Below are 23,915 nucleotides of genomic sequence, written 5' to 3' on the forward strand. Positions count from 1 at the left end.
CAGTGGAGTGCACGCTACAGGGAGTCTGGCTGACAGATGTCTTTGGAGTAACAGATTTTGTAACAGTTCGTTGTGTCACTGTGGTGCCAACTGCTGCTCAGATTGCTGCTGCAAATGCAGTACAATGCGCCAGAGCCATACGCCGAACACGATGGTCATGCCTCTCGGTAGTGCCACGAGGCCGTCCAGAGCCCGTTCTTCTTGTGACGCAGGCCGGAGTGGCCGAGTGGCCGAGTGGTTCTAGGCACTACAGTCTGGAACCGCGCGACCGCTACTGTCGCAGGTTCGAATCCTGCATCGGGCATGGATGTGTGTGATATCCTTAGGTTAGTTAGGTTTAAGTAGTTCCAAGTTCTAGGGGACTGATGACCTCAGAAGTTAAGTCCTATAGTGCTCAGAGCCATTTGAACCATTTTGAACCTTCTTGTGACCGTACATTATCGTGACCACCGCTGCCAGCAGTCACGTACACTTGCTGTATTCCTGCCAAGTCTTTATGCAGTATCGCAGAAGGAACATCCAGCTTCTCGTAGCCCTGTTACCAGACCTCGTCCAAAATCAGTGAGGTGTTTAAACGACGTCTTAGCCACATTGAAGGCATTCTTGACTAATATCAACTCCCAATGTCGAATCTTAAAGATAATCAACACTCACGACCGTTACAGCATGTATTTAAAGCAAACCAGATTTGTATCCTCATAGTGGCGCTACTAGCTCCACTCTTATGCGATTGGCGCGAAATTTGAAAAGACATCAACTTTCAGATTTAGAAAAAGTCCTACCAACTTCGGTTTATGTCGCACAACTCATTCTTTGTGTTTAGATTTTTTGTCCGTCGGTGTATAAGCAATAGGACAAGAGTTAAAAAGAAACCCTGATACCCTTCTCCCAACATGATTTCTTTCCAGACATTAAAATTTTCTTCCGTTCTATTATTGTTTATATTATTCAGCAGAACTCTTTGCATTCATTTTGCTAAGTACGTTTAGAGCCAATTATTTATGAAACTATCAAATCCAGCTGCGCGCCTACTGCAAGATTCGCGTTTTTCCGTTTAGACTGAGAGTAGTGTCTGAGGAACTTCAGTGGCAGATTAGACTACTACAGAGGATATGTCTGAAACGCTGGTAAACTGTTCCCAGTAAAGTAACTTGTAAATACAAAATATATTAGTAAATTTTTGTTGCATTTCTTATAGTTATTTAGATTTGTCAATTTCCCTATTTTGTTACCCTGTGATTTTTACGTATGAATAACTGTTTGCTCAATCGTTAATGTCACTTTGCTATGCTGCTGGATGCAGGATTCAATAAAGCTACTTTGCTGTTATGTTTTGCTAACTGTGACTGCGGTTGACAGCTAGCTACTCCATATTTCCTTCGCCCGCGCTGTCTGGTATTAAAGCTGTTGAGAGCTGAGCCTGAAGACGCTTCTTGTAACTGTCGCTGTCAGCAGCAAGAACGCTGCAAAACACAGTTCTTACCAGACCACGATTCGCCTGTTTGCTACACCCAAAGTGAAGCAAATTAGCCCTCTACACGTAATTGCTACCGAGCAGTTGCCTCTTCAGTCGGAATTAACAGTTTAATTCCTTGTCCGGGAGAGGGAATACGAACAGAGGTTTCTCGTAGTTGCCTCTCTGAGAAATTACGTTGAAGAGACTCCGTCCCTCGCGGCGTTCTGTTACTTTCAATACTCCCTTGGTAACTGAATTCCAGCGCATCGCATGAAGTAAGTTGGTAGCTTCAGAAAGGACGACACTTTTTGTGGTAACTATTCCGTGCATCGCCTGTATTCTTAGATTTGGTGTATGGAATACTCAGTGCGTTAATTATTAGTTTACTTCTATTCTCTTATGACAGCAGTAAAAATTTACTAATTTCTATATATGAAGATCGATACACAAACAATATATGAATCACTGAGTGAAAGCTCTCAGAGTAATGATCAACGCGTGCATATTGCAAATTTGCGGCTTCAGCTAATATGATCCTCCCGTGTTCATTAACCCTAATGTGTAGTCTCATACATGCGGACTTCGAAACTCTACCGTTATTTCTGTGTGTCTTCTTTTATACCAATAATTTATGATAAAATTATAGGACGCCTGGAGCATTAGCCTTCAACTTAAAGATCTTCGTGTGTACTAGGATTAGTCATAAAGTTTTAATTATCACCTCAGGCAAATAAAGTTAGTAATGAATTTTATATGTTTCGTTAGTACATTTCTGCAGTCCTAGTAGACACTGAAATCCTAGAGCCAATGCATTGTCGTATTCCGCTAGATGAGCCAAATCCGAAACGCTCATCCCATCGATAAAGTGGAGTATTTTAGGATGGTTCGATTTCGGAAGCAGCGAAAATTTTACTGCTGTGACAGTTCAATCCAGGTGACTTGATCTGTGATTACCTTTTGTACAAACTTTGCAAATTTAATTTATCTATATTGATCACACGGTACAAACTTTGCAAATTTAATTTATCTATATTGATCACACGCTTGAAAGACAGGTGCGTGTTTCGAGGGTGCTATAGAAGGATTGATTGTTTACCAGACGCAGCTGGACGTCAGTGCAGGATCAGGCCACGTTACAGGCAGCTAACCAGGGAGAATTGAGCTTACAGATTGCTTGTTAGCTCCACAATGATAGAAGCCGCAGCTTCAAACAGCCCTTTTAGGTGCTGGTGGACACAGTGAACTTCTTGTGTTCCACGCTCCCTTGTGGGCAGAGGTCGACAACTTGTAACTTCACCCCGTGGGGACTTACTTCTTTTACACACTCATTGGGGGCACTTTACCTCAAGAAAATGTCTCTGCGGCTTTGGGAATTCCTGTAGTGAGCCTCCGTGCACACACTGGAGAAGGCAAACTACACTGAAGAGCCAAAGAAACTGGTATACCTGCCTAATATCGTGTAGGGCCCACACGAGCACGTAAACGTGCCGCAGCACGACGTGGAATGGACTCGACTAATGTCTGAAATACTGCTGGAGGTAACTGGCACCAAGAATCCTGCAGGGCTGTCTAAAAATTCGCAAGAGTACGAGGGGGTGGAGGTCTCTTCTGGACAGCACGTTGCAGGGCATCCCAGATATGCTCTGCAATGTTTGTCTGGGGAGTTTGGTGGCCATTGGAAGTGTTTAAACACAGAAGAGTGTTCCTGGAGCCACTCTGTAGCAACTTCTGAACGTGTGGGGTATAACATTGTCCTGCTGGAATTTCCAAAGTCCGTCGGAATGCACAATGGACATGAATGGATGCAGGTGATTGGACAAGATGCTCAAGTACGTGTCAGCTGTCAGAGTCGTATCTAGATGTATCAGGGGTCCCGCATCACTCCAACTGAACACTCCCCACACCATTACAGAACTTCCACCAGCTTGAACAGTCCCCTGCTAACAAGCAGGGTCCATGGATGCATGAGGTTGTCTCCAAACGCGTACACATCCATCCGCTCGACACAATTTGAAACGAGACTCGTCCGATCAGGTAACATGTTTTCAGTGATCAACAGTCGTATGTCGGTGTTGACGGGCCTAGGCGAGGCGTAAAGCTATGTATCTAAAGGGTTGCACTTCTGTCACGTTGAACGATTCTCTTCATTCCTAGTTGGTTGATATTTTTCCGGCCGGAGCGATGTCGGAGATTCGATGTTTTAGTGGATTTCTGATATTCACGGTACGCTCGTGAAATGTCGTACGGGAAAATCCCCACTTGATCGCTACGCGGAGGTGCTGTGTCCCATCGCTCGTGCGCCGCCTATGACACCACGTTCAAACTCACTTGAATCTTGACAACCTGCCATCGTAGCAGCAGTAACCAATCAAAATACTGCGCTAGACACTTGTCTGATAAAGGCGTTGCCTACCGCAGCGCCGTATTCTGCCTGTTTACGTATCTCTGTATTTGAATACGCATGCCTATACCATTTTCTTTGGAGCTTCAGCGTATATTTCTGGCCATTAAACTGACAGCACTTGCGCTGGCCGCCAAATAACGAAAAATTAATTATTGTGCGTATACAGTATAGTAAAAACACTACATGATTAAATTTGGAGGTATATAGGGTGCTAAATTTAGCACCAAAAGCGACCACCTTGGCAACAACAAAACTTGTAATCCAGCTAGGCATAGAGACTAACAGAACTCGGATGACACATACGGGTATGTCATTCCATGCTGCTTCAGCTGTATATCACAGAACATCAGTCGTAATGGCTTGCGAGTAGTGGCTTGCCAGCCTCTTGGGGGAGGGGTAGGGGTAGGGGTAGAGGGAGGGGGAGAGGGCGAGGGCGAGAGCGAGAGCTAGAGCTATAAATGACAGAAACCTGATACCTGTTACCCAAATTCTGCACCTACATACATACATACTCCGCAAGCCACCATAGGGTACTTTGTACCACCACCAGTCGTATCTTTTGCTGTTCCACTCACAACGGGAGCGAAGGAGAAACGACTCTCAGATGTCTTGTGACAAGGTGGAAAATGTTTAGGTAGCACTAATTGGCTTGGCACATCTCCACAAAAATTGTTCTGTAAACTTGTAGCTCAGGAGCCCACACGTGCACCTGCGTGGAAAACAAGTTGGTAGTTGGTAGAAAGTCACTGTTCATAGAGCCTCCGAACGCATGGTTGGATTTCTAGGAGTTGGCTACACTGTAGTCTAGGGGCAAAAATAGAAAGAAAAAAAAAGAAAGAAAGAAAGAAAAAAAAAGCAGCCTGTCGCATTTGCAATAAAACGTTGGCACAAACTTCAAATTAATGCAGGCAGGAATTTGCCGTATAAAATAACGTTCACTACTACGTGTTTTATAAACAAAACGGTTTTTATTTACTATTATAACATATAATACAACCTAATAATTGTTTATCAGTGAATTTCAAAATGGTTCAAATGGCTCTGGGCACTACGGGACTTAACTGCTGAGGTCATCAGTCCCCTAGAACTTGGAACTACTTAAACCTAACTAACCTAAGGACATCACACACATCCATGCCCGAGGCAGGATTCGAACGCGCGACCGTAGCGGTCGCTCGGATCCAGACTGTAGCGCCTAGAAATGCCCGGCCACTCCGGCCGGCATCAGTGAATTAATGGATGTGTGAGTTAGGGCGAAGCCTAACAGGAGCCATACCTCACCTTATGCATCGCGTATTATTACGGAAAAATCTCGGGGAAGAAAGTTTGTTTAGAGGAAGTTTAAAGTTCTACAAGAGCGAAATAGTAAAATTATGTGTGAAATTACGTGCCGATCGCAAATAACTGCTGTGTTCACACTAGTTCGCTTAAAGCGAAAATTCTAGGTCCGTAAGTTGAAAATATCTTAAGAGTACTCGCTAACACGCGCAAATACTAAAAGTCCCACATTCAACGGTTAGAAAAATTTCGACACACTCAAGACGCAACCAACTGCCGCTCATACGTACTGCCACTCGTATAGCTCCAACCCGACTGCTCCACGAAGCCAAACAAAATGCCCTGCGCAAGATGGCTGCCACCTATTCCCATCGTCGCTTTTACATGAGTTAAGTGCGCAGAGTTGCAACTTCCGCAACATGTTTGAAACCATAAATTTATCGATATTACAGACGTATCGGGCAATATGTATGTAAATTTCCTCCGATTTCCGTTGCTGTTGTTGGTTTTTCACCAAGTTCAATATTTTGTTCACAAATAACAACTTTGTCGAGGTAAACACTATCCAACGCTGCTTTGTTGCTAACAAATATAGCCAATTAAAACTAAGTACATTCATACAGCCTTATCTGTGTTTACTTTGTGATGCTGCTGCTACGTCCAGTGTTTTATCTGTTACTAGCTGACAAACCCGAGATTGCCCGGGTATTTATTCATAACTGTGCCTGAGACTTCGTATGTGTGGAATTTATTTTTGCGTACAAAGCTTCATTGTTTACAACGTATGAAGTAGTGACACAGAGGACATGAAAGAAGAGCTTGTTTCTAAAGAGCGAGATAATGCACAATGCTCTGGATCAGAGTTACATGGCGCCTTACTAGCCAAGTATATTCAGTGTTAGTTTGTATTCATTGTAAGGTAATACATCGGCTTAATTCTGTCACTGACGTAAAATTCAGAATATACATCTGTCACTGTGTTAAAAAAAAAAAAAAAATAACAGCGCCATCTATTGGTTCTTTGGTGTGCTACACCATGATGATTAAACATCTGACCTATTAAGCTGAGCAGACTATTTTAGATAAAACTTTAAATTACGATGTCTCTCTTACTTTCGTGTTCCGATTTTGATTAGCCCCAAGCTACACACACATTATCTTCAGAAACCCCTTAGAAATTCGTCCAGCAGTTTCGGAGATACGGGTTTTCGTGCAGACAGATACGGTTTTAGCATTTCTGCAGATTTAGGTGAAAATTCATCTTTTTATGCGCAGAATGTACATTCCAGCCTATTGTTTAAAATGGGTAATGTTTATTAAAAGTTACTATTATGTCCTGATAGTGCTCAACGAGACCTACTCGCAGGCACTTTGTTTGTGAAAGACGTTCTCAAAATATTAATTTCCGAAGTTCACTTTAGACACAAAGCATTTAACATTAAATAACCTAACAACTGCTATTTGAATTAAGGGCTCGTTTTTACACACGTAGTCGCCTTATTTTTGTCTTTGTAATCAGGTTACTGGCTTCTCAGTACCTAAAAAATGGTTCAACTGGCTCTGAGCACTATGGGACAACATCTGAGGTCATCCGTCCCCTAGAACTTAGAACTACTTAAACCTAACTAACCTAAGGACATCACACACATCCATGCCCGAGGCAGGATTCGAACCTGCGACCGTAGCGGTCTCGCGGTTCCAGACTGACGCGCCTAGAACCGCTTGGCCACATCGGCCGGCTCAGTACCTAGTCCGGTTCGGTTTGTAGTGGTTTTATTTAATATTTATGCTGGTCACTCAGTTCAGTCGCGGCGGTTAACCTCTCCACGTTTGTCTCCAGAGGCCCGTCGTGCAGGTTTTCCCGATTATGAGTCAAGAGCGTACGTTTACCTGGTCGCTGTGCTGCGGTCGTGGCAGTTCTCATACTCGCAGTGTCCGCCAGTCACCAAAGCTCGGAGGGTGCCGCCATCTACTGATGACACCGTGAGACTCGTGTTGCTGCAGAGTTCAGCCCAGCGTGGCCTCCACGCCGCCTCAGCTGTGAAAACACCCACTGGCCAGGCTGCGCTTGCTCCTAGCTTCGCAACAGGAAGTGTGCACACGAACGCATGTGGCTTTTTGTCAGTATGCGGCCGTTCTTACTGGGATGTACCGTGTGTGTGTGTGTGTGTGTGTGTGTGTGTGTGTGTGTGTGTGTGTGTGTGTGTGTAGTTGGCGGGGGGGGGGGGGTTATAGTAATAGTGGTAGCGTTGTTCTGTCTGCTGTATTGTTGGGCGTTCATTCGCTATCAACTCCTCGGGTTTACTAAAATGTTTGTCAAGTTTCCAAGGAAAAAATCCCTGAAGTCTGAATTCGGAAGTATATATGTACTGTGCAACAAGGTTAAGTGGAACTACGCGATTGGATAGTGGACGTAGTAAAAATCGAAAGTGATCTGGTTCATATTGCATATTAAGACCTGGAGCAGTGCAGCCTCTTCTTGACACTGCTGAATCCTGTGTTATGGGACTAGCTGTTGACGAAGTACGGAGATGGAATTGAATTTCATCATCGAGACGGCACTGTAAGTACCTTTTCTTTCACCAGTGACGATGTTCATTGTAAAGTTGTTCCTATTTTTAACCTTCCGTCTAGAGTCGAAAATTGCTATCTTAAAAATTGCTAACCAAGTACAGTGAATTTAAAAATACTATAAATGGGCGGTGGTCCAGTCAACATACATTGCAAGTTCTCAGTGGCGTGCGGTATGTAGAAATGCAGATAAAATCAGTATACCGTCACGTATCTTGGTACAGAATAAAAGATTCAGATTTCATACTCAGTCGAAGTTTTTACGTGCTTCATATGTAATGAAAGCGGTCACCTTCATGAAAACTGCCCTAAACTGGTTTTCATTTTGCAAAACTCTCTACAGCAACGGAAGAAACTAACCCTAGCAGATCTCGTAATTGAAAATCAGTTACCTAACGATGCTTCGCCAATTCCATCTCGAACATAGCAAAGAACTCGCATGTTAATTGTCAGAGGTTTTCCGCCGCTGGCAAGCAAACCCGACGTGGAACAACATATACCTAAAACCGTTGCTACAGTAGCAGCTGCTAAGAGGTGACGAATACATGAAGGGAATAGATCTGACGACAGCGTTACCGAAATGGGACAGTCTTCTAAAAAGTAAACTCAAAAACCTGCACCTCCCTCAGTATCAGGTAATACATTTGACATAGATTTCGTGACACAGGAATTCAGTCACCGGAAAAACAACACGATTTCATGGCCTTGCCTTCCGCTGATGCTGCCCGCGGCCAGGCTCCCCAGCGCATCTAACCGGGCCACAAAAGTCGGCAAAAAAAAAAAAAAAAACTCACGGAATATAATGAATGCACGCAGTACCGCAGTACAGGTGGTGCACACAGACAGTAGGAAAGTGACAGTCATAATGTAAATACAGAACACATGCAAGAAAAGCCATCAGATTTTGATGCACCAGAAGACACACACGTACAACAGGGCCTCCCGTCGCCTTCACAAATTTGAATAAAACATCCAAAGATGAGAATAATGACAGTCACGAGTCTGACACAGCGAAGGACTCGTAAATGGTGTGGTCCGAAAACTTACACTAACCTGAATAACTGCAAAACAAGTTAATTAAGTAATGTCGCGGGCATAAAAAGTTCTTACCCTGAACGTTAATAGAATCACGTCTGATTTAAAAATATCTGCACAACATCAATTAGTATATGAGTCTGACGCAGACATTATACTCTTACAAGAAGTGACAGAAATGAACTTAGCCGACCGTTGTGGCCGAGCGGTTCTAGGCACTACAGTCTGGAACTGCGCGACCGCTACGGTCGCAGGTTCGAATCCTGCCTCGGGCATGGATGTGTGTGATGTCCTTCGGTTAGTTAGGTTTAAGTAGTTCTAAGTTCTAGGGGACTGATGACCTCAGAAGTTAAGTCGCATAGTGCTCAGAGCCATTTGAAATTAACTTAAATGTACCTGTGTTTTAGACAGTTATGAACTTCGCACTCGAAGAACATATAGGCACGACCATCCTTACACTTCCAGGCATCTCAGTTACAGACACTGAGGAACTACAATCCTGGAGAGGAATCGCGCGTAAAATTTACAATGTCACCCTTCTATACGTTTATGCCCCGTTGCACAGTAGCAAAGAGGCTGTAATCTGCCTTCTGTAAAGATGAAATAATTTATCCTCTCAAAGCCCGCCTAATCTACTTATAGGAGGCGACTTCCAACTGTGTACTTCATGCGAAAGACCAGCGGCCGAATTTTAACTACTGTGAAGAACTACACGATCTTCTGAAAAACTTGCTGCTCAAGGATAAATGGGAGTTACAGTACGACACTTCTGTGAAATACACTTCGCTGCGGTCGACTTAAGGTAGCCAAATTTATAAAATGTCCAAACACAGAACATTCGTCAATGAGTGCTCACTCATGATGTCACCCCTCATCAATATTCAGATAACTGTAGGTTTGTGACATTTAACATAATCAAAAAGCCCGCAAAATGACATAGAGGCCAATGGCTGTTAAACGACTCCCACATATATGACGAAGAATTACGTATCACTATCAGAATAACATGGACCAACTGCCTACGTTCACCTGACAGTTTCACGTCAGAAGCTGACTGGTGGACTGTAATGGCTAAAAGACGCTTACGAATATGTCTAATAACTCATGGAAGACAGAAAACCAATAAAGTAAAGACTTAAAAACTTCGTTTTCTGCCTTACGGCAGGTCTTGCCATGGGAGAAGCTTCGTCAGAGGTCCACCTCATAAGCGTCTAGGGAAGTGATTCCTGTGGTGGTTTCCCGTTGCCTTCCACTGATGAGGATGAAATGATATTGACAACACATCACCCAGTCCCTGTGCGGAGAAAATCTCCGACCCAGCTGTGAATCGAACCTGGGCCCCTTGGCGGGACAGACCGCCGCGCTGACCACACAGCTATCGGGGTGGACAATAAAGTAAAGAAAACCATGGAATTTTACTTCACCGTGCAAGAAAACGAACCTTACAAACGAGCACATGTAACAGATAAGGAGAACATAAGTGAAATTTATTACTATCAAAAAGAAATACTTTGATTGCTTGATCCTTAGTAGAAGAAGAGTCAGCGTCCATTTATCACCTCGTTAAAAATCGCACATTCCTAGACGAGATGTAAATAGAGGATGGCAATATACTCACTCAACAAAAAGAAATGGTGAATGAAACAAAACAGCATTACCAGAAACCCTACTTGATGAGTTACGCCCATGAAGATGTGATAACTGAAGCCATACAACCACTGAACAGTAAAATTACTAAGACGACAATAGAGAATTTGTAACTGATTTCAGAGTGGATTGAATTCATTGCAAATCACCAGTCCACGATGTTCCAGAGCAGGATGGAATTCCCAAAGAATTTTGTCACAAATTCTGACATGGTATTGGGACTATTTTTTTTCTTTGCAATTTTAAATGACTTAATTCGTAGGGGTATTGTGGCTAACGATATGAAATAGAGCGAAATTGTTATCATACCAAGGAAGAGCGGACTGAAAAACTTCGAAAACGTGCATCCTCTTACGCTGCTGAACTTCGTCTACTAAAGTGTCGCCAGATCTTATTGACAGCGGTTTGATCTCTTTGCTTAAAAAGTAAGAATGTTTGCATTCCTTTAAGGATTATAATGCCAGCTGTTTCTGAAATCAGATACGTAATTTCAGAAACCATTATGACCAACATCAAATTGGTCTTTTTTCATCGATTTCCATGAAGCCTTTGATCTTCTCGTCCATCAACACACAATGAGGATAACGGAGAAAACGGGTTTCCAAGAGAATGTGATAAAATTTTTTCGGTCTATGATCACTGGTATATCTGCTAGTTTACCAGATAATGGACAGCTAACAAAATCCTTTAACATCAAATGGGTTGTACCACAGTGTTGTCTGTTGACGATGCTTCTTTTCGCACTGTCGCTGGAGCCTGCGGAAGGCACACAAATGGAGTCTTCCAAGAACTTAGAACAATCCGACTGCATGCAAAGTGTTACCAGGAATTTCCATGTCGGGTCAAACGTTAATTGCAAGAGAATATGCTGATAATGTCGCTGTCCTTATAAGAAATGAAGATGAGGTAGCGCCCATGAAAAGAGACGCTGACAAATAGATAATCGTGTCGGGAGCACAGGAAAGTAAGCGAAAATGTAAAATCCTAAATATTAGGGGATTCGACAATCTGGATATACCGGGGCAGAAATTCTGGACGATTACACTAGGATTAATTTTAGACAAGTGCGCCGTAATGATGACAGCCAAAAGTTGGAGATGTATCGCAAACAAAATGCCAGGGGGAACTACGGAAAATAACTGCTACCGTTGATCTAATTGAAAAAAATAAGTCATAAACACTTGCGTGTTCCCCGAAGTGTACTATGTCGTGCAGTTCTTTCCAATTCCAAAACTGCTAGGCAACAGGGTAATGAAACTAACTAGCTGATACATATGAGATGAAAACATATTCAAGCAGTCCTACGATACGCTAGCCAAACAGGGGTCTGGTGAGCTGGAACTTGTTTACATCGACAGAAAAACAACGGCGTCGTTTCTCAAGAGAATAATAATATTGCTAAGCGGAAGACCAGGCAATATCATTACTAAGCGTCTTCAGCAAGTATGCTTCCATTGATCGACATAAGCAAAGTTACCTAAAAGTTGAAATCTATTACGGTTTTCTACGTCCAAGCTAGTTACATAGACGCTGGTCTCCTTATGAAGGTACACCTGCAAAGAGAGATTTCCAACGTGAATAGAAAAAAATCGGAAACTCTAAACAAAATAGAATACAGGCAACCGGACATCGACTGGGAAATTGTTAACAAATCTATCCCGCATAATACTTACATGTGACGTTACATTCACATGGTGCAGCTTTCTTAACGTCAGTATCGCAAGAAATGAAAAGCCCCATAAAATAGGACTTGTGACACGGATGAAGAGTAGCCGATGCTCTTCTTCACAGTTTCACTTGCTGTGGTCATTTACGCCGCTGGAGATGAATCAGGAATAGGCTGGCCCTGCTGAAAAGGAACTCCGAAACCAACAAAACGACATACGTCCTACTTCGGCGTGTATGCAAAATGTACCCTAGCACCAAAAAGTAACACTGTATTGTAGTGACTGGAATATTATGTTAATTGCATAATAAATATCAGAGGGGATGATAACTTCATCAAAATCATTACCTGATGCGTCCCGATCGATTTTGCCGCGGGCGCAGTCGACTCCAGGGATATCGCTGGTGGGTTGCTAGAGGGAGCGTGGTCCGTGGCGAGAAAAAGGCTCTTTAAGCAGCGCGCTGGAGAAAAATCGGAAATTGGACTGAGCGGGAGGTTTGTGAGTTCTGTGTGTGGTAGTCACGGGTAGATCGGTGCGGACGACGGGAGTCAGCGAGAACCGCGGGCCGGATTAGACGCCTCGTTTTGATGACAAGCTGTGTGTGAACATCATGTGAGGTGTGAGGCTTTCGGTAGCATTTCTGGGCGCTGTTTCTACGGTGAACTGTAACTTTGAACGTTGGGAGACGGTGTTGGCGTCGCGGCGTCCGCTGTTGCCGATGGATTTTGAATTCATGTGCTTGTGGGCTTTTCAAAACTTTAATTGATGCTTGCTTGTGCTTCTCTTCGCTAGGTGTCGATGTTGCGAAAGAAGCTAGTTTTGGAGTGTTGCCGCCAAGTATGACACTTGCGAAAGAACCATTTTGGATTGCTGTGTTCTGTCCATTGTGCACGTTACAGCCACTAATTAGGCGCACGTATTGAAGCGTGTGCTATTTGAGTTAACTAATTATTTCACTTTTCTGTTGGTTGGAGAGGCCTAATTATACTGTGTGCACTAGTTTTTCTTGCTAGTACAGGATTTTTTGCAATTGTTAGCGGTCTGCGGAGAATTTGTCCGCTCTTGACCAGCCAACGGAATGGTGCACATTCTGGCTCTTGTCATGTAAGGTTTAACCGAGCTTGATGGCCTTCTGTGGTGGTACAAGAAATTTTACTGCTTTGTTCATACTTTGTGTTAGAGTAATCCATTGCCAATGATCCATAGTAGTTTGTTGATGAAAGCATATTGTTCTTAAATTGGAAGTTGCGTCAATTTGTTATCTCCTGTAATGTGCTACTAAACAGAAATGATAACTAGTCGAAACCCTCAGCTGCCAACAGGTGTTGTTGATATACCTCAATGGGGACAGCTGAAAATGTAGGTTGTGGACAGTTGGGAATGTGAGTCTCACGGGAAGCGTGCAAGGGGTAAGTCCCTGTAGTCGAGCGATCCTCTGTGCCCTCGGTGGCTCAGATGGACGCCGGCACGGTAACTCAGCGTGTTCGGTCAGACGGTTAGCTGCCCTCTGTAATAAGAAAACTGAGTTAATGGATCAACGACGAACTGAAACTGGTGTCTTGCGACGTCCGCCCCTAGCAGATACAACGAACGAAAACGAACAAAATGAGATTTAAAAAAATGGATAGAGCGTCTGCCATGTAAGCAGGAGATCCCGGGTTAGAGTCCCGGTCAGGGCACACATTTTCAGCTGTCCCCCATTGAGGTATATCAACACCACCTGTTAGCAGCTGAGGGTTTCGATTAATTATCATTTCTTTCTAGAGAAGCTGCATAGTCATCATTGGTATCTGTTCTTTAGAGACAGTTACTATCTTCATATATGCTACTAAATAGATGGTGAAAGCTGACCTTACATGGTCAGGTGTCAGTGTTTGATAACGTAAAAATTTCTTGCAAATACTTCAGAATTTCCTTTAATAACTTCATATTACGGGCAAGGACACGTTGAAATTTATTTTGGTGTTGTAAAGTCTTGCATTGTTTGAAGTATAAGCAGTTGAACGAAATTGTTCTCTTTTAAAAGATAGCAGTAGCTTAATAGTTCTCATGTAACTATTATTCTGTTTTACATTAATGTTATTTCTGCTAGGCCGTAGTCCTGTTTGCTACGGTTTTTTTTTAAATAATGTGTTTACTGGTTAGTTAATTTGAAATTTTAGCAGTGTATATCATTTGAGTACAGACGAAAGACAGCTTTTACCGAAATAAAATTTGAGTTAATAAGCCTACGATCCTGAGTGAATGTTCAGCAGCTTTCCACTGATGAAACCCTGTTTACTACGCCACCTGCTCGATAGGTGTAAAATATTAATAGAGAGTGGTTTTGTTACCTACATGAAAGTGGTCCGCTGGCAAACCGAAAGGATCGCAAACACAAAAAAAGTAATTTGACAACATGCTGGAAGTAACATTAATCCTAGTGTTTTATAATCGTCCAGAATTTCTGCCCCGGTATATCCATGTTGTCGAATCCTCTAATATTTAGGATTTTACATTTTCGCTTACTTTGCTGTGCTCCCGACACGATTATCTATTTGTCAGCGTCTCTTTTCATGGGCCCTACCTCATCTTCATTTCTTATAAGGACAGCGACATTATCAGCATATTTTCTTGCAATTAACGTTTGACCCGACATGGAATAGGATAATCCATTGGAGGACTGAAGTAAGCCAAGGAAGGAAACAACAGACTTTACAAGAAGATATTTAAGTTTGTAAAGAAATTATTTCTTTTGTTCAAGAACGTTTCTTATTGTCATATTATTTTTCTTATTTAAATTATGTAGTACAATCATTTTATTGTGATTTATCAGGTGTGTAGTTCGTATAATTTGTTAATAATGTTATCTGTTTGAAAAATGGCAATTTTTTAATTTTTCTCAATATTGTCTCGCGGAGAGAATGTAGTTTTCCCCCCAGGGATTTCCATTTGCGTTCATGAAGAATTTCCGTCACATTTGCGTGTTGATTGAACTTACTGGTAACATATCTAGCATCCCGTCTCTGAACTGTTTCGATGTTTTCTTTTAATCCGACCGGTTGGGGATCCCAAACATTCGAGAAGTACTGAAGAATGACGGGTTGCACTAGTCGCCTTCACAGATGAACCACACTTTTCTAAAATTCTCCCAATAAACCAAAGTGCATCATTCGCCTCCCTGCTAGCGTCCTTAGGTGCTTTTCCTTTTTCACATTGCTTTGCAACGTTAAACATAGATATTTACTCGACGTGACTGTGTCAAGCAGCGCACAACCAATGCTGTATTCGAACATTTGCATCTATATGACTACTCTGAATTTCACACTTAATTACACTGCAAAGGGTTCATCGAAACAGTTTGCTCTATTTCTATCGCTTTCGAGAAGCGCGAGGGAAAAACGAACACACAACTCTTTCCTTGTGATCTCTGATTTCTCTTGTTTTATTTCAACTATAATTTTTCCCTGTGTAGGTGGGTATTAGCAAAATATTTTCACATTCAGAGGAGACCGTTGGAGATTCCAATTTCGTGAAAGCATCTCACTGCAGTGTAAAACGTGCATGTTTTAATGATTGCCACACCAACTCGCGTATCATACTTCTGACACTCGCTCCCCCATTTCACAATAATACAAAACAATCTGCCCTTCTCTGAACATTTTCGATGTTCTCCGTCTGTCCTACCTGGTAGGGATCCCATACCGCACAGCAATACTCAAGCAGAGGACGGACTAGCGTAGCGTAGGCAGTCTCTTTAGTGTATTTGGTTCGCTGTGCCTGTGACATTTTCTATCTGGTGGTTTCCATTTAAATTGTTCGTAATTGTAATCCCTCGGAGTATAGTTGAATTGTCAGCCTTGAAATTTATGCAATTTGTCGTGTAACCGAAATGTAATGGATTTCTTTTCGTACTCAAGCAGATGTCACATTCTCCCTTATTCGTAGAAAATTACCACTTTCCGCACCATACAGATATTTCGTCTAAATCATGCAATTGGTTTTGATCTTCTGATGACTTAACTATACGATAAATGGAGGCATAATCTGCAAACAATCTTAAGAGGGCTGCTCAGATTGTCTCCTAAATCGTTTATGCAGCTTAGAAACAGCAGAGGGTCTACAAAACTTCCTTGGGGAGCGCCAGATATTATTTCTATTTTACTCGATCAGTTTCCGTCAGTTACTAAGATTTCTGATAGGAAACCAGGAATCCAGTCGCACATCTGAGACGATCCTCCTAGGCAAACAACTTTATTAGAAGCCGCGTGTGAGGAAATTTATGGAATAAATTTGAGACCCCCTGTCGATAGCACTCGCTACTTCGTGAGAATAAACAGCTAGCCGTGTTTCACAAGGACGATATTTTCTTAATCCGTACTGAGTGTGTGGTAAGATAGTTGTCATCGAAGTGGTTCAAAATGTTGGAACACACATGTTCCAGGATCTCACTGCAAATCGACAACAGTAATACGTGTCTATAATTCTTTAGATTACTCCTATTTCCTTTCTTGAGTATTGGTGTGACCTGTGCAACTTTCCAGTCTTTAGGTATGCAACTTTCGTCTAGCGAGCTGTTACATGTGATTTTTACGGACCTATTATATCAGCATACTCTGATTTAATTGGTAAACAATCTGGAGCGGAGGACTCGCTTTTATTAAGTGATTTAAGCTTCGTTGTACACCAAGGATATCTGCTTCTAAGTAACTCATGTTGGCAGCAGTTCTTGATTCAGATTCGGAAATATTTACTTCGCCTTCTATGATGAAGGAATTTTGGAAAACTGTGTTTAGTAACTCTGCTTTAGTGGCACAGTCACCAATAACGTTACCCTTGCTATCGCACAATGAAGGTATTGATTGTGTCTTCCGACTGGTGCAATTCACACACAACTAGAATCGCTTTGGATTTTCTGCCAGATTTCCAGACACATTTCGTTGTGAAAATAATAAAAAGCATCTCGTACTGAAGTCCAAGCTACATTTCGAGCTTCAATAAAACATCACCAATATCGGCGATTTTTCGTGAGACACTGTTGATGGTGGTCTATGCGTTTGACTGGGGAGTGAAGCTTGACAGCTTTCTAGATGTTATTCCATAGTAGCAGACCATGAAAGAGCATCAGATATAACCCCCACAGTTTTCCCTTCTGTTTTATCAACAACACTAGCAGGGCGCTCACAAAGGTCCTTTAAATTTCAATTACAAGAAAACATTCACACTTTCAAAAAAAAAAAAAAAAAAGTGGAGACCAGTAAACCCCGGATTCAATGAATTGGCTGAACCAGCCCCTGAGGATTTGAAGCCGACTTTACGTTTGGGCGACTCAGCAGAACAGCTTTCATTGTATAAGTAGTAGTCTTCCACCGACCTACAAATATAAGCAAAAGTTCCGGCATAGTAGGTTCAGCCCTTAAAGCCGTAAAGCCCCAGTGTATTACACTGTATATTGGGTGGTCAGAAACAGTCTTAAAAGCTTGTAAGGGTGTTTCAGGGTAGATTGTGGTAAGAAATAATCGTTAAGGAAGGAATTCGATAAGTTGCACCGTTTGCGATTTAATTAGAACCGAAGTTAGCTAATCAGGCCTACGCGCGCAGTAGTTCAAGCGGCTCTCCAAAGACGGTGTCGTCAAACGTTTTCTCCGTTTGGTTTCCTAAAACCGAACGAGAGAGCGATGCAAACATTGGGCAAGAGATAGTAATAAGGTTCGAACCCCAGCCAAAGGCTCAGCAGTCTGGCGGACCGCTTGAATTCGCGCGAACTACGGTCTGATTGGCAAGCTTCAATGCTAATTAACTCGGAAACGGCGCGACGTATCGGATTCATTTCTGAACAGTTATGGTACTGTGATTGAAGATGCAGGGAATATAAAAGATCTCTCGAGAGAACATTTTAAGAAACTGTTAAACACTGAGGAGCAGGTGCACGAGGAAATAACAAATAATGGAGAAATTGAGAGAAGTTGGGAAGCAGTATTAGGACAAATTACATGGGAAGAAATGGAAATAGCTGTGGAGAAGATGAATGGGGGAAAGCCCCAGGACCTGATGAAGTATCAGTGGACATAACAGCAGCAGGTCCAGTGGGAATGCAGTGGCTGTATAGAGCATTGTCAAGTGTGTGGAGAAATAGTACAATACCTGACGATTGGAGAAGAGACGTTGTTCCCATCTTCAAAAAAGGCAATAAAAGACTGTGTAAAAACTACAGAAGAATAACCCTTATGAGTCATACAACCAAGATTTTTGAAAGAATTATACTAAATCGAATAAGTGAAAAGATAGGAAAGGAGCTGAGTGAAGAACAGCATGGGTTTAGGAAAGGAAGAAGCACGATCGACCTGATATTTTCTATCCGTCAACTGATGGAAAAAAGTTGGGAGTATAACAAAAGGCTGATAATGGTTTTTTTTATAGACACAGAAAAGGCATATGACTCAGTTAACAGGGAACGACTCTGGGAAGAAATGAAGAAGATAGGTATAAGAGATGGATACATTAATGTAATAAAGACGGTGTACAGAGAACACAGCTGTAGAATTAGAACGCCATTGGGAAACTTTGAATACTTCGAAATAAGACAAGGACTATTCTATCTCCTGCAATTTTTAATGTTGAAATGGAGGGGATGAATAGGGTAGTTAAAGGTAAAGTAAAAGAAAAAGACAAAAAGATGATTTTTGTAGATGATATGGTAATATGGGGCGATAAAGAGGTAATGTACAGTTGCAACTTGATGCGTGGAAGGAAATATTGAAAAGGTATGGATTAAAAACAAATAAAGATAAGAGTTAAGTAATGGAATTTGGAAAAGACAAAGGGATCAACGGGAGTATTACCTTGAATGGAGAACCCTTCAAATTGGTAGACAGTCTCACTTATTTATGGAATGAAATATCTAGTGATGGAAGAATAACTAACGAAATTAATAGGAGGTTACAGTAAGGAGACAATTTCTACCAATCAATAAAACACCTGATTTGAAATAAGGACGTTTCAGAAAAAGCAAAACTCCTTATGTATAAGATTTATTACTTCCCTATTTTTACCTATGGAGGAGGAACATGAACAATGACAGAATAGGACTGGAGCAGGCTGAAAGCAGGGGAAATGAAATTTCTCAGAGCAGTTCAGGGAAAAACAAGAATGGACAGAGTAAGGAATGTAGAAATTAGAAAGGACGTTAAACAAGAAAGTATGAGAGAAGAAATCGAAAAAGAGATTAAGATGGTACGGACATGTTAAGAGGATGCGTGGGCAGAGACTTTTCAAAATTATGAAAGAACTAAAGGTGGACGGAAAAAGACCGAGAGGGCGCCCAAGAACATGGTGGAAAACGGGAGTGAGAATATCTGTGAAAAGGAAAGCAAATGGAGGAAGAAAAGTGGTGGGAGGACCGAGCCAACTAGAGGAGACTCTTCAGCACCCAGACCCAGAAGTCGCTGGAGCGGAATCCGGACAGAACAACAACGGTCTGATTGGCAAACTTCAATGCTAATTAACTCGGAAACGGCGTAACGTATCGGATTTATTCCTGAACAGTTATTTCTCAGCACAATCTACCCTGCAACATCCTTACAAGCTTTTCAAACTGTTCCTGACCACCCTCCATATATAAGGAGATAGGTCTATGACCGGCAGTAAAACTATGACTCTTCGCTGACGATGCAGTTACGTACAGTTATGTATCGTTAATAGACGATAACGAGAACTTGAAAGATTGGAAAAAATTTCCCCTTAATGTAATGAATTGCAGCTGTATTTAAATGTTGGTAAATATTAGGCAATGTCTGTAAAAATGAGAGAGAACCCAATAGTACCTGTTTGTAAGATTCCTGGTGACATATTTTAAGTACACTCTAAGACAAAGAAAACGAAGCACCATGAAGGAATTACTCGAATGGGGGCGACAATTGGTAGAGGTAATGTACATGTACAAACAATTTCTGAAAAACTGGAGGATTAATTCAGGAGAGAGAGCTTCACAAACTGAGCAAGTGAGTAACGTATTAGTCCATCTCTGGCGTTTATGCGAGGAGTTGTTCTGCTTGGCATTGACTGATGGAGTTGATGGATGTCCTCGTGAGGGATGTCATGCCAAATTCTGTCTAACTGACACGTTGTATCGTCAAAATTTCGAGCTGGCCGAAATGTCCTGTCCAAAATATTCCAAACGTTCTCAATTGGGGAGAGATCTGGTGATCTTGCTGGCCAAGGTAGGGTTTGCCAACGAGTAGAAATTGTCGTGTGGGGTCGGGCATTAATTTGCTGAAATGTAAGCCCAGGATGGCTTGCCATGAAGGGCAACAAAACGGGGCGCAAAATATCGTCGACGTACCGCTGTGCTGTAAGAGTGCCGCGGATGACAACCGAAGGCGTCCTGCTATGAAATGATTTGGCACCTCAGAGCCTCACTCTTGGCTGTCGGGCTGTATGGCGGACGACAGTCATGTTGGTAGCCAACTAGTGTCTGGGGAGTTTCCAGATACGTCTTCAGCCTGGAATATCGTTGAGTGGAGTAGAATTCTCCTCAGTGATGAGCCCACTTCGAATTGAGCCCCAATGACCAGTGAAAATGTATCTGGAAACGCCCCAGACAGCAGTGGGATACCAACCCGACTGTCGCCAGCCATGCTGCCCGACGACCAGGAGTGATGGTCTGGGATGCCATTTCATTTGATAGCAGGCCCCCTTTGGTTGTCATCTGCGTCACCTTTATAGCACAGCGGTAAGTCGATGATATTCTACGCCCCGTTCTGTTGTCCGTCATGGCAATCCTTCCTGGACTTAAATTGCATCAAGATAATGATCGAGCCGACACGGCGAGAGTTTCTGTTGCGTTTCTTCATGCTTGCCGAACCCTGCCGTGGCCAGCATGGTCGTCGGATTTCTCCCCAACTCAGAACGCTGGAACAGTATGTACAGGGTCTTCCAACCAGCCCGGGATTTTGACGATCTAATGACCCAGTTGCACAGAATCTCAGGAGGACATCCAAAAACACTATCAAACAATGCCAACCCAATAATTGCTTGCATAAGAGCCAAAGGCGGACTTCTTAAGTAATAGAACCCAGTACGTTGTCCTCGATGGTGTTCATCGGAGGTGAGGGTATCATCAGGAGTGCCCCAGGGAAGTGTGGTAGGTCCGCTGTTGTTTTCTATCTACAAAATGGTTCAAATGGTTCAAATGGCTCTGAGCACTATGGGACTTAACATCTGTGGTCATCAGTCCCCTAGAACGTAGAACTACTTAAACCTAACTAACCTAAGGACATCACACACATCCATGCCCGAGGCAGGATTCGAACCTGCGACCGTAGCAGCCGCGCGGTTCCGGACTGAGCGCCTAGAACCGCTAGACCACCGCGGCCGGCTTTCTATGTACATAAATGATCTTTTGGATAGGGTGGATAGCAATGTGCGGTTGTTTGCTGATGATGCTGTGGTGTACGGGAAGGTGTCGTCTTTGAGTGACTGTAAGAGGATACAAGATGACTTGGACAGGATATGTGATTGGTGTAAAGAATGGCAGCTAACTCTAAATATAGATAAATGTAAATTAATGCAGATGAATAGGAAAAAGAATCCCGTAATGTTTGAACACTCCGTTAGTGTAGCGCTTGACAGTCACTTCGATTAAATATTTGGGCGTAACATTGCAGAGCGATATGAAGTGGGACAAGCATGTAATGGCAGTTGTGGGGAAGGGGGATAGTCGTCTTCGGTTCATTGGTAGAATTTTGGGAATTTGTATTTCATCTGTAAAGGAGACCGCTTATAAAACACTAATACGACCTATTCTTGAGTACTGCTCGAGAGTTTGGGATGCCTATCAGGTCGGATTGAGGGAGGACATAGAAGCAATTCAGAGGCGGAATGCTAGATTTGTTGCTGGTAGGTTTGATCATCACGCGAGTGTTACGGAAATGCTTCAGGAACTCGGGTGGGAGTCTCTAGAGGAAAGAAGGCGTTCTTTCCGTGAATCGCTACTGAGGAAATTTAGAGAACCAGCATTTGAGGCTGACTGCAGTACAATTTTACTGCCGCCAACTTACATTTCGCGGAAAGACCACAAAGATAAGAGAGATTAGGGCTCGTACAGAGGCATATAGGCAGTCATTTTTCCGTTTGGGAGTGGAACAGGGAGAGATGATGCTAGTTGTGGTACGAGGTACCCTCCACCACGCAGCTTACGGTGGATTGCGGAGTGTGTATGTAGATGTAGAACGCGTTATTGACTTGCTCTATTTGTGAAACTCTTTCTCTTGACTGAATCACTCAATTTTTCTGAAATTGTCATTATTGTTTGTCTGCATATGTGCATCACATCTAACGATTTCCATCCCAATTCGGATAATTTCTTCGTGGTGCGGTGCTTTTTTTCCTTAAAGTGTATTTAGTGAAGACCAGTAAACCCCTGACTAAAGAATCGAACTCGTATGTACAAACCAGCTTGAAACGTTTGATTATTTTAAGAACGAGTTAATGTGTTAAATACTTGATGATAAACATGTAAGTGAGAAATTTTAGAAAAGGTTTGAAATTATGCTTGAAGTTTGTTGGAAGTCAAGTGCTGTCATTATGAAACACTGGATGAATACAGGTGAGTAATTTGCGCTCCATTATAAGCAGAAACAAGTTTTTCACGCATCCCAATGTTTATGGTGAAATACCTGCTGAACTATGTCTCGTACAATGACACAATTTGGTAAATACATTCAGTAATGTATGTGTATACTGTCTACAAATTGTGTTCTGGATGCTGTCTGTAGTAAACAAGTAATATACTAATACTTAACGGCTGATGCGACAGTTTTACTGCATGAAGATCGAAAGTGTAGTAAGCGATAAACTGTTTCCCTTTCATCATTTTGTGATGGGTGTCAGCGAGTAGTAGTTTCGTAAAGGTTTGAAATTGTGTGTTAAGTCTGTTGGAAGGCGCTTTGTACAATGGTTTGCGGACTGTTCATGTATATGTCCTTTGTTTCTTGAATGTTTACTGTAATGTTTACTGTAATGTTTGCTACGACAGATCGCGAAGGCCTTAAAAGATCAGAATGTCTTTCAGTATGCAACCGCACCGCTGGTGTAACAGCTTGGTGACGCTAGCCATAAACGAAAATAATTTCCACTTTTTGACTGTAGTTTACATTGTATAACTTCACGAGCAGGTTGTCTGATCGCTACAACAAGATTGATGGTATGCAGACGCACCAGTAAACACAATACCCGCTCCTGAGTTAAGTGTTTGCTTTCATTTCGAACGGTATGGCAGACTTTCCTACGATCTTTTATTCTGACGGCAAGACTGGTTTTTCGGATATATTGTCTTGTTGTTATATCATGATCCACACATGCTATGTCTCTGAAGTGTTTTCGATGGCTCTTTCCACCTCAGAAAAACGGACTTTTGTTTGTAGGGGTCCATAGCTGCTGTGTCTTTCTTAAAGTAATTTCCCTAGCAGCCTGTTGTTTTATTTTGAAATGAACAGTCTATTTCATAATTTAGAATGTAGTTAATTTCGCCCCTTTTGGCATTATCAGGCTAGATTACTGTAAAGATTATTATTACGTGTACAAACATTGGTGTCGGAGAAGCAACATGTGATGGTCATAGAATGAATTTTCCCTCTATACCGGAGTGTGCGCTGTTTTTACACTTCCTGGCAGAGTAAAACTGTGTGTCTGACCGGCACTCGAGCCCGGGGGAAGTTTGGAAGGTAGGAAATATGGTACTGGTGGAAATATTGTTTTGAATACGTAGCTCAGTTGGTAGAGCATTTCACTGCTTAAGGCAGCTTCGAGTAGCGGTCTTGCACACGGTTTTAATCTTCCAGGAAACTTCACCATGTGATGGCGTCCCTAATTAGAGTTT

The sequence above is a fragment of the Schistocerca nitens genome, chromosome 3 (genome assembly GCF_023898315.1).
Source record: "Schistocerca nitens isolate TAMUIC-IGC-003100 chromosome 3, iqSchNite1.1, whole genome shotgun sequence".
Classification (NCBI taxonomy): Eukaryota; Metazoa; Arthropoda; class Insecta; order Orthoptera; family Acrididae; genus Schistocerca; species Schistocerca nitens.